This window comes from Xenopus laevis, chromosome 2S, assembly GCF_017654675.1.
Source record: "Xenopus laevis strain J_2021 chromosome 2S, Xenopus_laevis_v10.1, whole genome shotgun sequence".
In the NCBI taxonomy this organism is placed as follows: Eukaryota; Metazoa; Chordata; class Amphibia; order Anura; family Pipidae; genus Xenopus; species Xenopus laevis.
Genome location: NC_054374.1, coordinates 122,810,588 through 122,824,301, shown reverse-complemented (window position 1 = coordinate 122,824,301; position 13,714 = coordinate 122,810,588).

Below are 13,714 nucleotides of genomic sequence, written 5' to 3'. Positions count from 1 at the left end.
CAGTTTTACTTTGAAATACAACATTTACTGTGCTAATGACAAGGGCTAAGCTTTGCAATTTTGGGCAGATTCACTAAATAACAACAATTCGCCAGCATTACCATCTACAGGGACATTGCCTATTCACTAACAGGCGCAGGCGTTGATTCGCTACTATTCGCTAGTGTTCATTCACACTTCGCTGTGGCGAAAGATCGTTACTCAGAAAATTCAGTAAAGTACGGATTTTACTGAACCTTACCTGTTTTGCCAAATTTGACTTCGCCAGCTCAGACCAGGCAAAGTGCTTAAAAGAAACTAGATCTTCCTCAATCTTCTGTCATTTACATCATATCCTGTGTGACGAAAATGCATTAAAGTTCAAAAAAAGCTGGCGACTTTTCCTTTTTTTAAGTGGGATTGACTGCAAAAGTCCTAACAAACTTTTTTTGGCTAACCGCTTTTCTCCAGACATTTCATAACATATGGAACATTCATTTTAAAGTGGGCTCATGTGTAGGGCATCATATTAACTCTCTTGTCTTTATTAAGGTTCCCTGGAGATTTGTAATAAAATGGTAACTTCAAGCATTTGCACCAAAATGTATATTAAAGACCTCTATACAACTTAACATTACCTGCCAAAGTAACGTTAGTGAAAAGTCACCAGCATTCGTGCCCAGGACAAAACTCTGCATATTAGTGAATTAGTGTAGTCGTAGCGCATTTGTGCCTGGCGAGCTGGTGCGAGTTGTGCGAAGCTGATGCTGGAGAAAATATGCCTGTTAGTGAATCTACCCCTATGGAGGTCATGTGCAAGACCTCTCTCACATGCACAACCTAAAGCATAAGTGGTTTCTGCAGGACTATATAAGCTGCAAATTAGCATTATCACTCTGGATAACCACATATTTTTTCATTGGAAGTTGCAAATTAATTGGACTTGACTATTTACAGACAAAAGCATAGCAATATACGCATCTGGTTAGTTTTTTAAACCTCTTTTTTTCACGAATACTAAATTTGAAATTTAGGATAAATTATTTATGTACAATCCAAAATATATTATGTAAAATCAGGGAAAAGCACCCATTAAAATGTATTATACATTGGTTGAAGCACATAAACATTCATGTAAATTGTGTGAAACTGCATTTGAGACTGTAGTGTTATACGGTTGCTTTGTTGCTAGTCACTATTACTACGGATGGACGAATTTGACCCCTTCCGTTCCACCAAAAATTCACCGCCTGCGAAATGTTGCCGACGCCCATTAAAGTCTATGGGCGTCAAAATTTTTTGTCACACAGCTAATTTTTTTTTTTTTTTTGACGGGCATCTTTTTTTTTGGACGTACGACTACATTCAAGTTTATGGGCGTCATTTCCACAGCGAAAGAAGGCAAAAAAATTTGCCCATCCCTAACTATTACTGCACAATTAAAAGGCAACAGGAGCACAAAATAAACATATATGTAATTAGTATTAGTAATTAGTAGTTTCCCACATTACACAAAGTAATGTTTTTGTTGCCAAAACATGAGATGTGATTTTATGTGCGTTCATGTGCTTTCAAGGTTGCGCATGAGAAAGCAAAGACAGAGTAAATAATACACCTGCCAAAAAGCCATATTTCAGGAAAGGACCCAAATCAAAAATCATAGGGTAACATGATTGCTCAAAACATATGTTGATTAAAAAGCCATATTTGTTAATAAATGTTGACTAGACGTTGAAAAATAATGCTACCTAATAATAAAGATTGAAAGCATAGATGTGTAATTTAAGTGGAGAATATTGTAGCAAACTTATAAAAGATCATCATAAATCAAAGTGAGACATATGATAAGGAAAGGAGAGCCAAAGGCTCAGGGGAAGATTTTGACAAAATTAAGGGGCACATTTACAAACAATCGAATTTTGTATTTTTTTCCACAAATTCCTATATTTCTTAAAAGCTTTAAAAATGTGATATTTATTAAGGGGTCGATTTACTAACAATCCAATTGTCATTTTTGTTACTCCTGTTCTTAATTACTATTTCAGATAGTGACTTATCTTTTTGGATAACTGTGTTTGGCGTGTTGTTATATATAGATAATTAAATCATTTAATTTAATTTAATTTGAGCCAGACTCAGTTCAGTGAGAAAAAGGTTTATCTCATGAAAAGTCATGGACAACATTTAATTTGAGATGCAGTTCAATTCAGAAAGCTTATCTCATGGTTTATGTGAAAACTCTATTGAAGTACATGGGAAAAAACTGGAACTGAATTTGCGAAAAATGTTTTTATCCCTGAATTGAATCTTGTACATGAATTTTCATGTGATAAATCGGGAGATAACTTTTTGGCACTTTGTTTTTTCTTAAAGTAACTGAATATGAGAAATATTTGGGTACTTAAACGGATGGACACTGTGATTGGAAAATACTTTTTCAGTGACTCCGGTTTAAATGTATGATCTTATACTATAAAAAGAGGAATAATATGTACTTACATAGGCTATTCAGGGTAGGTAGATATACAATTTTAATCTGTTGTCAAAGTTAACCCCCACCAATTTAGTGTCAGGAGTATTGTTTTATTGTAAGTTTAGTGATACATAAACATGTTAAATTGTAAGTACAGGTATGGGACCTATTATCCAGAATGCTCAGGACCTGGGGTTTTCCAGATAAGAGATCTTTCCATAATTTTGTTCTCCATGCTTTTAGTTTAAACATTAAATAAACCCAGTAGGATTGTTTTGCCATAAGGATTCATTTTATCTCAGTTAGGAATAAGTACAAGGTACTGTTTTGTTATTACATAGATAAAGGCATTATGTATAACCATCATTATGTATTATGTATAACCTCATTTGGTTACTGTCTCTTTAAATTAAACCATTACAATCCAGGACCTTGAACCTGGAAACTGGGATTTACAGTGCAGTGCCTGTACCCAGGGAACACTGAGGTGCAAACCTCAGGGGGGGGGGGGGGGTTCTACTAGGAAAAAACCCCTCACAAAAGTTTGCAATAAAATAAATAAACATTATCTAAAACTGTAGTAAAATAATACACAATGCTCTAATGCACTAAGGACAGGTGGGAACTACCTAACTCACTATTAGGTATCACTCTGACTGTCTCTCCAACACAGTCATTTTTATTATCACAGTCCCAATCACTCTGGAATGAGTTAATGACCACACAGCTCAATTCAAATGAAATATCCCTTCCCAAGAGCTCTTATTCTCCAGGTAGCACTACCTTTGCCAAAAGTACCCCTCCCTTTGGAACTTAGCAGCCGCTCCTGTGTAGCAGGTGAATGCACAAGACCAGTACTCAAATCAGGGCCTCAAGCTTGCATCGTTGCCAATAACCTCCCTTGGGTGGCTCACTCACTGGGGTGCTCTCAGGTGCAGTCACACTGGAGATTACAGACAACTGTGCAGCAGGGACAATCTCCACAGTGGCACCTTTCACCTCCTGAGTCTCTAGCAGCTTGGCAGGAAACAGAACGGGCTCTGTCTGTACATCTAGAGATGCAGAACTCTCAACTAAAACTGCAGAGCATGACAGCAGCTCCTGTAGAGTTTCACACACACTGGCTCTGGCTGGATTTTGCAGCAGGGGTGGTTTTATAACCTCTTTCTGGCAACCCCTAACATTTGGCTCCAACCCTTGGCTCTTCCTGGATCCTCCTCTTTTTCCTAGACAGCCTCTGGGGCTTTCAGCCACTCAGTCACTCCCCTGCCTGTAACTGGGCTCAGTGATGTCAATGGCAGAACAGGGCATGTCTGATCCTCGACATATGTTTTAAAATGATTAATTATTTGTTTAAAGTGAAATCAATATGATAATTCTTTTATCTGGGTAACAGGCTTCTGGATGCCATAAAGGATCCCATAGCTCAGTAATGAAAATGCTGCAGAAGTTTCTGTACATGCAGAGTTGCCAAGAATGAATCATTAGCCATCTCATGACATGGGGTTAGTCTAAAATTGCATGCATGGTATCCTGATTATTGTCGCTTTACTAATTTCTTATAAAATAGTCTAACACAGAGGAAAATCTAAATTTAACATGGATTATATGTCTACAGTTAAAAATAATGCGATTAGCCTCAATAAAACTTGATGCTGTCAGGAGCTACCTGGAATCAAACTCTGAACTATACACTTACAAGCGCCTGAATTACTTCATTGAGCCACAGGAGACCGTTGCAATCTGATCCTATTTGAATGATTAAAGACGCTCTGGTTTCCTTATAAGTTTGCTCACCTCCTCCTCCTCCTGTCTCATTGTAATTTGCCAATTAAGGGGCCTTATAAGCTTGCTGCAAATAATACTCCATTGCTTGATCATTGAAGCCCCCCAAGCTAGATCTAGCGTACTACTTGTTTCTGTGACTCCTGTGCCTGATTCCTGATTTGTTCCCTATTCCTGTCCTTGTCCTGCCTGGTTCTCCGCTCCCTGCTCCCATTAACTATTGGATCTCCTGGTATTTGACCTCGGCCTGTCTCTTCATCCATTCTCTACCTTCAGCCTGCCTCTCCTAGTTTGCGCCAGTCCTGACCTTTTTGCCAATTCTTAGGATCACTCTTGTCTGCAGCCTGCCACTGACCACTGACACGGTAAAAGGACTTCTATTTTTCTTTTGCATCTAAACCAGTTGTGTTGCCTGCATTTGCTTTAATAAATCTTTCAATGTTAGATGTTTCCTGTGTATCAGCACCTTAAATACCAGCTGTATCCATGTTACACAGCACCTAGGCTAGTACCTGCAAGACACTCACCTGTGGCCCAGCCTGATAGATGCAAATTCAAAAACGGGCGCCGGCGTCGAAAAAACGAGACGCCGGTGCCGTTTCGCAAATTCGCCCATCAATACCGGTCACATATTGTAGGGTGTATTTCTGAATGTTTCCAGGGCATTACAATAAATAGTATCAGTCTGATAGGTGGATGTACTGTCAAACATCACGCCTAAACCTGAAAAAGAACAGTACATTTATCTATAGAAATGCTCTAATAATGGTTAAACAGAACAGCAGCAGTTAAATACCGGGCCACTTGTTATCTATTCAGTTCATGACTCATGAATGAAGAAGACCATAGTAGCACTAAACTTGTGTCTTAAGCAGGATCTGTTGTCATGCTTCTGTGTTTATCTCTGGTTGTAAGAGCATATGTGGCCCCTGTCTAAAGTTCAACTACTTAAATGTATCTCTACTACATCATTTTAGTCATAAATCTTATCTTCTTGCAGGTTCCCAAAGTATATAAATTTTGTCTAGCCTTCACCATCTAGTACAATATTTTCTGCTTTAATCCCCCTGCAATAAAGCAGAAAAACATTTTAAAATGTTGGGTTTATTCAAAAAAAATCTAAAGAATATGGCACCATGTCTAAGACTAAGGAGCTATGTCTGTCTAATATTCATTATACCTACCTGTGGGTATTGTTATGTTTATGCAAGAACTGAATGCCAAGAACTATGCAAGCTATATACAATCTACAAAGAACAGTGCTTTTTTTCAAGCAGTTATTTGTGAGAATTAGCCGTTTATGGGTTAACTATTTTATTGCCACTGGTCATCTTTTTGTTAAACATAGCAAGTTTTTCTTTATTAGAGGAAAATAAATTCAGTTACAAAAAAAATGTGTTTGTCTGAAGGGCACAAAAACGGCAAATGGCTTTGTTATATTTCTAAGCTTGGATAATGGCTTTCTTTGCTTGTGCACACAGTAGATACGATAAGGGCACAGTTTATTCCGACTATTGCACTTATTGTTCAAGAATCCCTACTTATATAAAACTTTATTTTCAGATGTTATGGTACATTATTGTGTCAGCGTAACATGAGGTAAGGTGAGAATCTGCTGCCTGGACTTCTTCATCCCCCATTAGCATACTTTTACACATATTTGCATACATTTGTGCACGAACATGGACACAAACACATTGTAAAAATAAATTATTTATTTTTAGAATGTAAATTGTTAGGCTATGCTATAGTGTAGCGTTAAAGTTGCGCCAAGTCCACCTGAGAGCCTATATAAGATAGTGCCTTGCTGGGGCTCTTCCTCTTTTGACCTGGAAAGTCTAGCAGCAGGAGAAACTGGAGTGGCTAGACCCTAGGGAAGATTGGTACCGTTAGGGCTAGCTAGTGGATATCAATGGCCAGTGAGCATAAACAGCCTATTGTCCCATCAAGGAGCAATAGTTTGGGCTAGAGCCCTAACGTGATTGTGCACCAGAGTTAGGGAATTGAGCATTCAGTTGTAGGCTAGTGGAGAGCCTATAGAAGAAGCTTTGTTATTAAATGAGGCTGAGGCAAAGAACCTGGGGTAAGAGTTCCTTAGTCAAAAGGAGCCCCTCTACTGCTAACACTCCTGCCAATGCGTCTTACATATCAAGTGCCCTGAAGGCTTCAGAAGGGAGAATGCTGTGTATGTGTATGAGTAACTGAGATTGTGTAACTAAGATCTTTGTTGGCAACCAGTGCCCTGGTCTGAATGTAAACTGTGCCCCTGCAAGAGGCTGCTATCTCAAAAGTGTTTGAGTTCATCACATTTATTGTGCATTGTGGAAGTGAATTCTTCTAGCAGCAAAGGCCTAACCTAGGAACATCTTATCATAACAGGTGCTCACTTGCCATGAGTGTCCCTCTTTGACTGTCACACCATTACACATTAGGGATGTAGCGAACTGTTCACCGCCGAACTTGTTCGCGCGAACTTCGACCGTTCGCGTCCGCCGAATGTTCGCGAACGTCGCGCGACGTTCGCATTTTGAGTTCGCGTTCGATTCGAATACAAATCGTTCGACCATTCGACCATTCGAATTCCTTCGACCGCTAAAAATCGAACGATTTCCATTCGTTCGAACGATTGTAAGCATTCGATCGAATGAAAAGCATTCCATCGAATGCTTCGATCGTTCGATTCGAATGAAAATCGTTCGATCGAACGATTAAAATCCTTCGATCGTTCGAATCGAACGATTTTAGCGGGTGTTCGAAGTTCGCGAACTGTTCGCGAACGTTCGCATTTTTTGCCGGTGTTTGCGAACGGCGTTCGCGAACACCAAATCGGCAGTTCGCTACATCCCTATTACACATTTTTAACATTTATTTATTTTACCATTTTTTCTTTTTTACTAAAAAAGTAAATTTCACAGTGCAATTATTGGAGCAGGTATTTTAATCACTAATCCACTGTTTTAATCTAACTGATTTGCACCGTTTTTTGCGGTTTTATGCTTTTATTGCATTTCCCCTTGCATTATTCTTCACTACATGTTTTGTAGTTTGGTGTAGAAAAACTTCTTTATTGTGCTGGATTTGTCAGAGTGTAACTTGCACATTTTTAGACGATTTTCAGAAATATAAAAATTACGAAAGCTTTGTAGTTTGGTAGATTGGAAATCGAAAGACATCTTTACCCTTGCTGGATTTGGAGTGTGTATTTTCAACAAATATATGGCTTTCTGGAGTCTTTGTACCATTACGGCATCTTAAGACACATAATATGCAGACAGGGAGCTTTGTTTGCAGAAGCTTAGTTGGAAGCCAAGAAAAATATCATATCCACTATTTGATTTGGGGTTCAAAAAGGTCTAAATATATGCATATTGGGCATTTATATTTAGTCTCTGGAATCCATATTTAGCATAACTAATTTTTGTATGTACCGATGAGGAAATTTGTACCGATGAGCAAATCAGGAGTCACTAGCTCAGTCTCTCACTCAACTTGTAACCAAGTTAGACCAGCACTACAGCATCCCAAAGACCAACCAACACCCAAATAACTAACAAAAACCTTGCTACCACCACTTTCATACTTCTCACACCTTGGCGATGAGAGAGCCAGGCACTATAGTAGTGAAAGGGTTAATTGTACTTGAAACACACACTCTTCCTACTAGCAGTCAAATGGTTTATTTTATCAGCATATAGCATGCAAAGGGCTTAGGCGCAGCCTCCAACTCTTGGGTTAGGGTCTTTTAAAGCATCAAAGACAAACATATTACATTTTATACTTCATATTATAAAACGTTATACCTTTTACAATACGTACAAAAAAATGTTACAAAAAGGACATCAATTAAAACATGACAAACAGTTTTAAAATAAAAGGGAAAAAATGGTAACTCTATACTTAGCCCCAAAAACAGAAATTTCTGGTCCTGGAGGCAAGGCAAAACAGCTGGTATAAACTCCCCAAAGTACATATAGGATAGTTAACCTTACTATCTAATGATCTGTAGGAGATAAGATGCTATAAACTGAAAGTTTTGAGGTCAATTTTGTGAAATTTTAATTTTTTTTTATAAAAATTGTTAACTTTAGGAAAGCATTGCAACTTTGTAGTTTGGGCTATTGCGACTATTTTGTATTAGTCAGAATCTGTTCTTTCCAAAATTGTATGGTTTGTAGGGATGTAGCGAACTGTTCGCCCGCGAACTAGTTCGCGCGAACTTCGACCATTCGCGTCCGCCGAATGTTTGCGAACGTTTGGGAACGTTCGCATTTTGAGTTCGCGTTCGATCGTTCGACCATTCGACCATTCGAATTCCTTCGACCGCTAAAAATCGAACGATTTCCATTCGTTCGAACGATTGTAAGCATTCGATCGAATGAAAAGCATTCGATCGAATGGCTTCGATCGTTCAATTCGAATGAAAATCCTTTGATCGAACGATTAAAATCCTTCGATCGTTCGAATCGAACGATTTTAGCGGGTGTTCGAAGTTCGCGAACGTTCGCATTTTTTGCCGGTGTTCGCGAACGGCGTTCGCGAACACCAAATCGGCAGTTCGCTACATCCCTAATGGTTTGCTAGGGTCATTTTTTCGGCCTGGAAATGTGTACATATTTCTGGAGCAGTACTTTGGAAATTCAGTAGTGTACAGCTGGGAGTTTTTTGTTCAAATAAATTGTATTTTCATGCATAAAATAAATTATGTGTATTACATTTTTTTTTTTAAAAATACAATTTCTTTTAGATTTTTAGTAGCTTATATATTTTTACAGAACATTTTTAACATTTTGGCAAAGATTACGTTGTCTTTAAAAAACACATTTTTTCTAGGAAAACTAAAAGTCCCCCCAGGAAATGCACCTAAAGTGAAAGAGCACAATATTTTCACAAACTGACAATAAAATACCAGAAGTGCCAAATAGGCTGGCGAGGAATGGTTTAAATATAGTGATACAAAACAAAGTGAGCCATCTGAACCAAACAGATTGCTCCATCTGTATATGCTTTTCTGTTGTTGTTCTGCTATGTATCGCTGTAAATATTTATTAGTCAGGAAAATTCTGTCTTATTCCAAACTTTGCAATATGTGTAGCATTTGCATTGTATATACAGTACAATAAACTGCTTTTTTTCTAGTACAGGTATGGGACCTGGGGTTTCCAGATAAGGGGTTTATCTTTAATTTGCATCTTCGTTATTTAAAAAATAAACTAAACAGGATTGTTTTGACTTAAATAATGATTAATTATATCTTAGAATCCAGCAGAAGATACTGTTTTATTATTACAGAGGAAAGGAAATTATTTTGAAAAATCTGAATTATTTGAATAGAATGGAGTCAAAGGGAGATGGCTTTCCTGTAATTTGAGCTTTCTGGATAAATGGTTTCCACATAACAGATCCCATACCTGTACATAACTACTAATATTATGTTTGACTAGCCACTGTATATCTTGCATTAATGCAGTATCGGACTGGCCCACTGGGATACCAGGAAAACTCCTGGTGGGCCCAGGTGTCAGTGGGCCCTCTTGCTTTTAATCATTTGGCCTATTTCATGGCCATTCCTTATTTCTATGACAACAAAAATGTAATAGATGGAATAACAGATTATAGTATATAAAGAAAAGACACTGGGAGACTAGAGGTTGATTGAGGAGAGAAAGAATAATAGTACTGAGAGTGGGCCCCTGGTGTCCCAGTCCGACACTGCATTAATGGCACTCTATTGTATTTTTAGAGCCCCTAGCTAAGCAGAGAATTTTTAAAACATTATGAAATTGTTAACCTGATTTCTTTAATAGCTCATCATTGTATCTAGAATCTAGAATCTTCTTTGCCTTCTACAGTTTGCTCAAAAAACACTTTGCATTAATTCCCAATAACAGGATATGATTTGTTACTGAAGGAGAGATATGTACTTTACTAGCATTACACTTCTAAAGTTGTTAGATACATAATATTTTTTTCAATCTGCAGCAGGTGTCTTTAATCTAACTGCATCATAACTATAAATTCATGCTTCACTTCTTTAGCATTTTATTGCACAGATTTGATCTTCTATAAACACACATCATACTGTTTTTCTCACTTATGGTAAAGATGCCGTTTAAATAATGTCAGCATATGAAACAGTTTTAACTGCCAACATTTTTCTTTTATTTGAAGTATACTGGAGTAACTTAAATCATGGATATTTCTTTGGCAACCCACGAGCCACATTTGACTCATGTACTGTTTGGAGGGTTTTTAAAAAACAGTGTTTGACAGTTTTATATAATTATCACTGGTTACTTTCTTCCAAATCTCATTTTACTTCAAACAAGGAGTTATATAAATATTTATTTTGAATATTTTATTTTAAAGAAACTAAGAAGGGGAAAATGGATGAGCTTATAATGGGAAAGAGGTATCTATTTATATTAAACATATTAATTTGAGTGAGGGTCAGGCATAAAATCAACCAAGTTTAGAATACTGATGATGCAAAAACAACACCAAGACATAGCAACCAAATGTGTGTGTGTGTGTGTGGTTCTGTGTTAACTTAAGTTCCTACATCCAACTTGTTTTTATTACTTTTGATTTGTATTTATCTGATGGAAATAGAAAACACATATTTGATTATTTTACTTTTATTTCCCCAACTTTCATGATTGTGTTGCTAATTTAGCTTGCTGTTTTAAATGTTTTGTTATTGTCTCAGGCTTGCCACACTCCTTTTTACCTCCCATGCCCTTGTGCTATTAACCTCTTACAGAAAGCAGGAGGCATGGCCTAGTGGCACAAGGGTCATTGTGGGTGGATCAATAAATAGAGTTTTCTATAGCAAAGGCAACCCTTTGTACATATGGATATTGCAAAACTGTACTGACAGAAATATTCTGTGTATACAGGTAGTTTTAAAACCCAATTCTGTTGGAATTTAATTCTACTTACTGCTATTTTACAATGTGTCTGTGATTTATTGAAAAGTGGCAAAATCTCATTTACATTTCTTAACTGATATTTCTCTAATTTAAAATCACATTTTTATTGCTGGGGCTTATTTTATTGCAAACAACTTAAATCATGGCAGGTGTTGAGAATTTTATTTTCATTTGTCCTCATAGGTTAAGTCTACTTTCTAGGATCAGTGACATCAACAAGCATGTACTCAAGCACAGAACTTTTATCAGAACAGGTATGGGATACATTATCCGGAAACCCACTATCCAGCAAGCTCTGAATTATGAGAAGACAATCTCCCATAGACTCCTTTTTAATCAAATAATTCAATCTTTTTTAAATAATTTTCTTTTCCCCTGCATAATAAAACAGTACCTTGTATTTGATCCCCGGTAAGATATTATTTCTTACTGCAGGAAAAACAATCCTATTGGGTTTTTAATGCTATGACAGGTTCCCAAAGTGTAAGCATCAGGACAGCAAACTTAAAGAAAAATGGCATTTATTTCAGCCGGCAGCAACAGGTATAAATAAAGGCAGTTTTCTTTACAAAAACAACAAAAATAGCTTTAGGCAGCAGTGTCAGATCAATAATAACAAAAAAAGGCAGTCAAATTACAGATCTATCTCCGTGACTGTGTGCACAGAATCCACAACTCTCTCCTTGTGTCCTCTCCATCGAGAGACTGACCAGCCTGGGTTTTAAGGAGTAATGATTAGCCACCTGAGGTTAATCAGATCCAGCTGGTCAGTCAGTAGCACATCACTCTTCTACAAATGCTTAAATGATTTTCTAGCAGACTTAAGGTATGGAGGTTCAAGTTATGGAAAGAGCCCATATCCAGAAAAACCCAAGGTTCCAAGCATTCTGCATAACTGCTGAAGTACCATTCCTGCAGGTTAAAAGTATTTTGCAGGAGCCATATTGTACCAGATACTTCATTCTGATATTCAACAACAAGGCAGCTGCCCCAGAATCGGTACTGAAAGTACCCCCTTCCCCATGGGGGGTCACAGGGCCTCACAGATCTGGCTTGAAAGGAAACTGTCTGTGAAACCTACATAAAAGTCAAGGGGCATGAATGTCCAACTGCTTTGCCCAAGAAAATTCTTCAAGTCCGAAACTCTTCCATCATGTACTGTAGAGAACCCCTTGAAATTCTAGAATCCAAAATTTCATCGACTTCATATTCTTGCTGACCGTCAACAATTATTGGAGCAGGAGGGGAAGACTTAGAAGAAGATTGGCGAGACAATGCTGGTTTGACAAGAGACACATGGAAAACATTGGGAATCTGCATTTCAGGAGGGAGTTGAAGTTGAACAGCCACTTGATTGACAGCTTCTACAATAGGAAAAGGACCAATGAATTTAGGGCCCAACTTGGGAGAGGGTATATTCAAATGAATATTTTTCATGGAGAGCCATACTTTGTCTCCCACGGAGTATTGAGGAGAAGCTTGATGTCTCTTGTCGGCAAATGTCTTGAGACAGAGCTCTTTTCCAGATTGGCTTTTGTGGCGTACCAAACTGCAGACATATTGGTTATTTGATTATTGGCTGCATGTACATCGGACAAAAGATCTTGAGTAAAAGCCAGAGGGCATTGTCCATAGATACACAGAAAAGGAGACCTTCCTGTAGAAGCATGAGAAATATTGTTATGCGAAATTCTGCCCAAGGAACTAGATTAGACAAGTCATCTTGGCATAAGGAGACATGGCACCTCAGGAATTGTTCAAGAGCCTGGATTACACATTCAGCTGCTCTATTAGACCGGAAATGGTAGGCAGAAGAAAATTGCAGAGAGATGCCAAGAGACTTGCATAAACACTGCCAAAATTTTGAAATGAATTGAGTGCCTCTATCTGAAACCACTTCTGCTGGGAATCCATGAAGACATAAAATATGCTGGATGAACAATTGGGAAAGGTTTAAGGCAGAGGGTAATTTCCATAAAGGAATGAAGTGTGCCATCTTGCTAAATTACCAACCATATGACCGTATTACCCTAGGAGGATGGCAACTCCACAATGAAATCCATAACCAGGTGAGTCCAAGGTTTAGAAGGAATATGTAATGGGTGGAGTAAGACACTTTGATGGGAAAGTCCTTGACATCCTTCCGCATGGATGGCCACCAGACAAGGCGATTTAACAGATCTATTGTTCTTCTTACTCCTGGATGACCAGACTGCGTGGAGCTGTGAGCCTGATGAAGAATTCAGTGACGACGATCTGGAGTAATGTAAGTCATACTCACCGTGTTGGAAGGTGCGTCTGATTGAGCTGACAAGATCTGGGAAGCGAATTGTGGGAGCAGAGAACCAATGATTCTAGTAAGCGGAACAATGGGATTGTTATCTTCTAGGTGACGTATCTTTTGTGGAAAAACTTCTGGAAAGATCAACTTTTTTAGTTCCGGGAACCTGGTCGGTAAGTGATAATAAAGTTGAAGCGAGAGATAAAGCTAATTCCCTATTCCCAACAAGCCTTTCGTGGATTTAACTGCCGAAGGGCTTGGATCAGA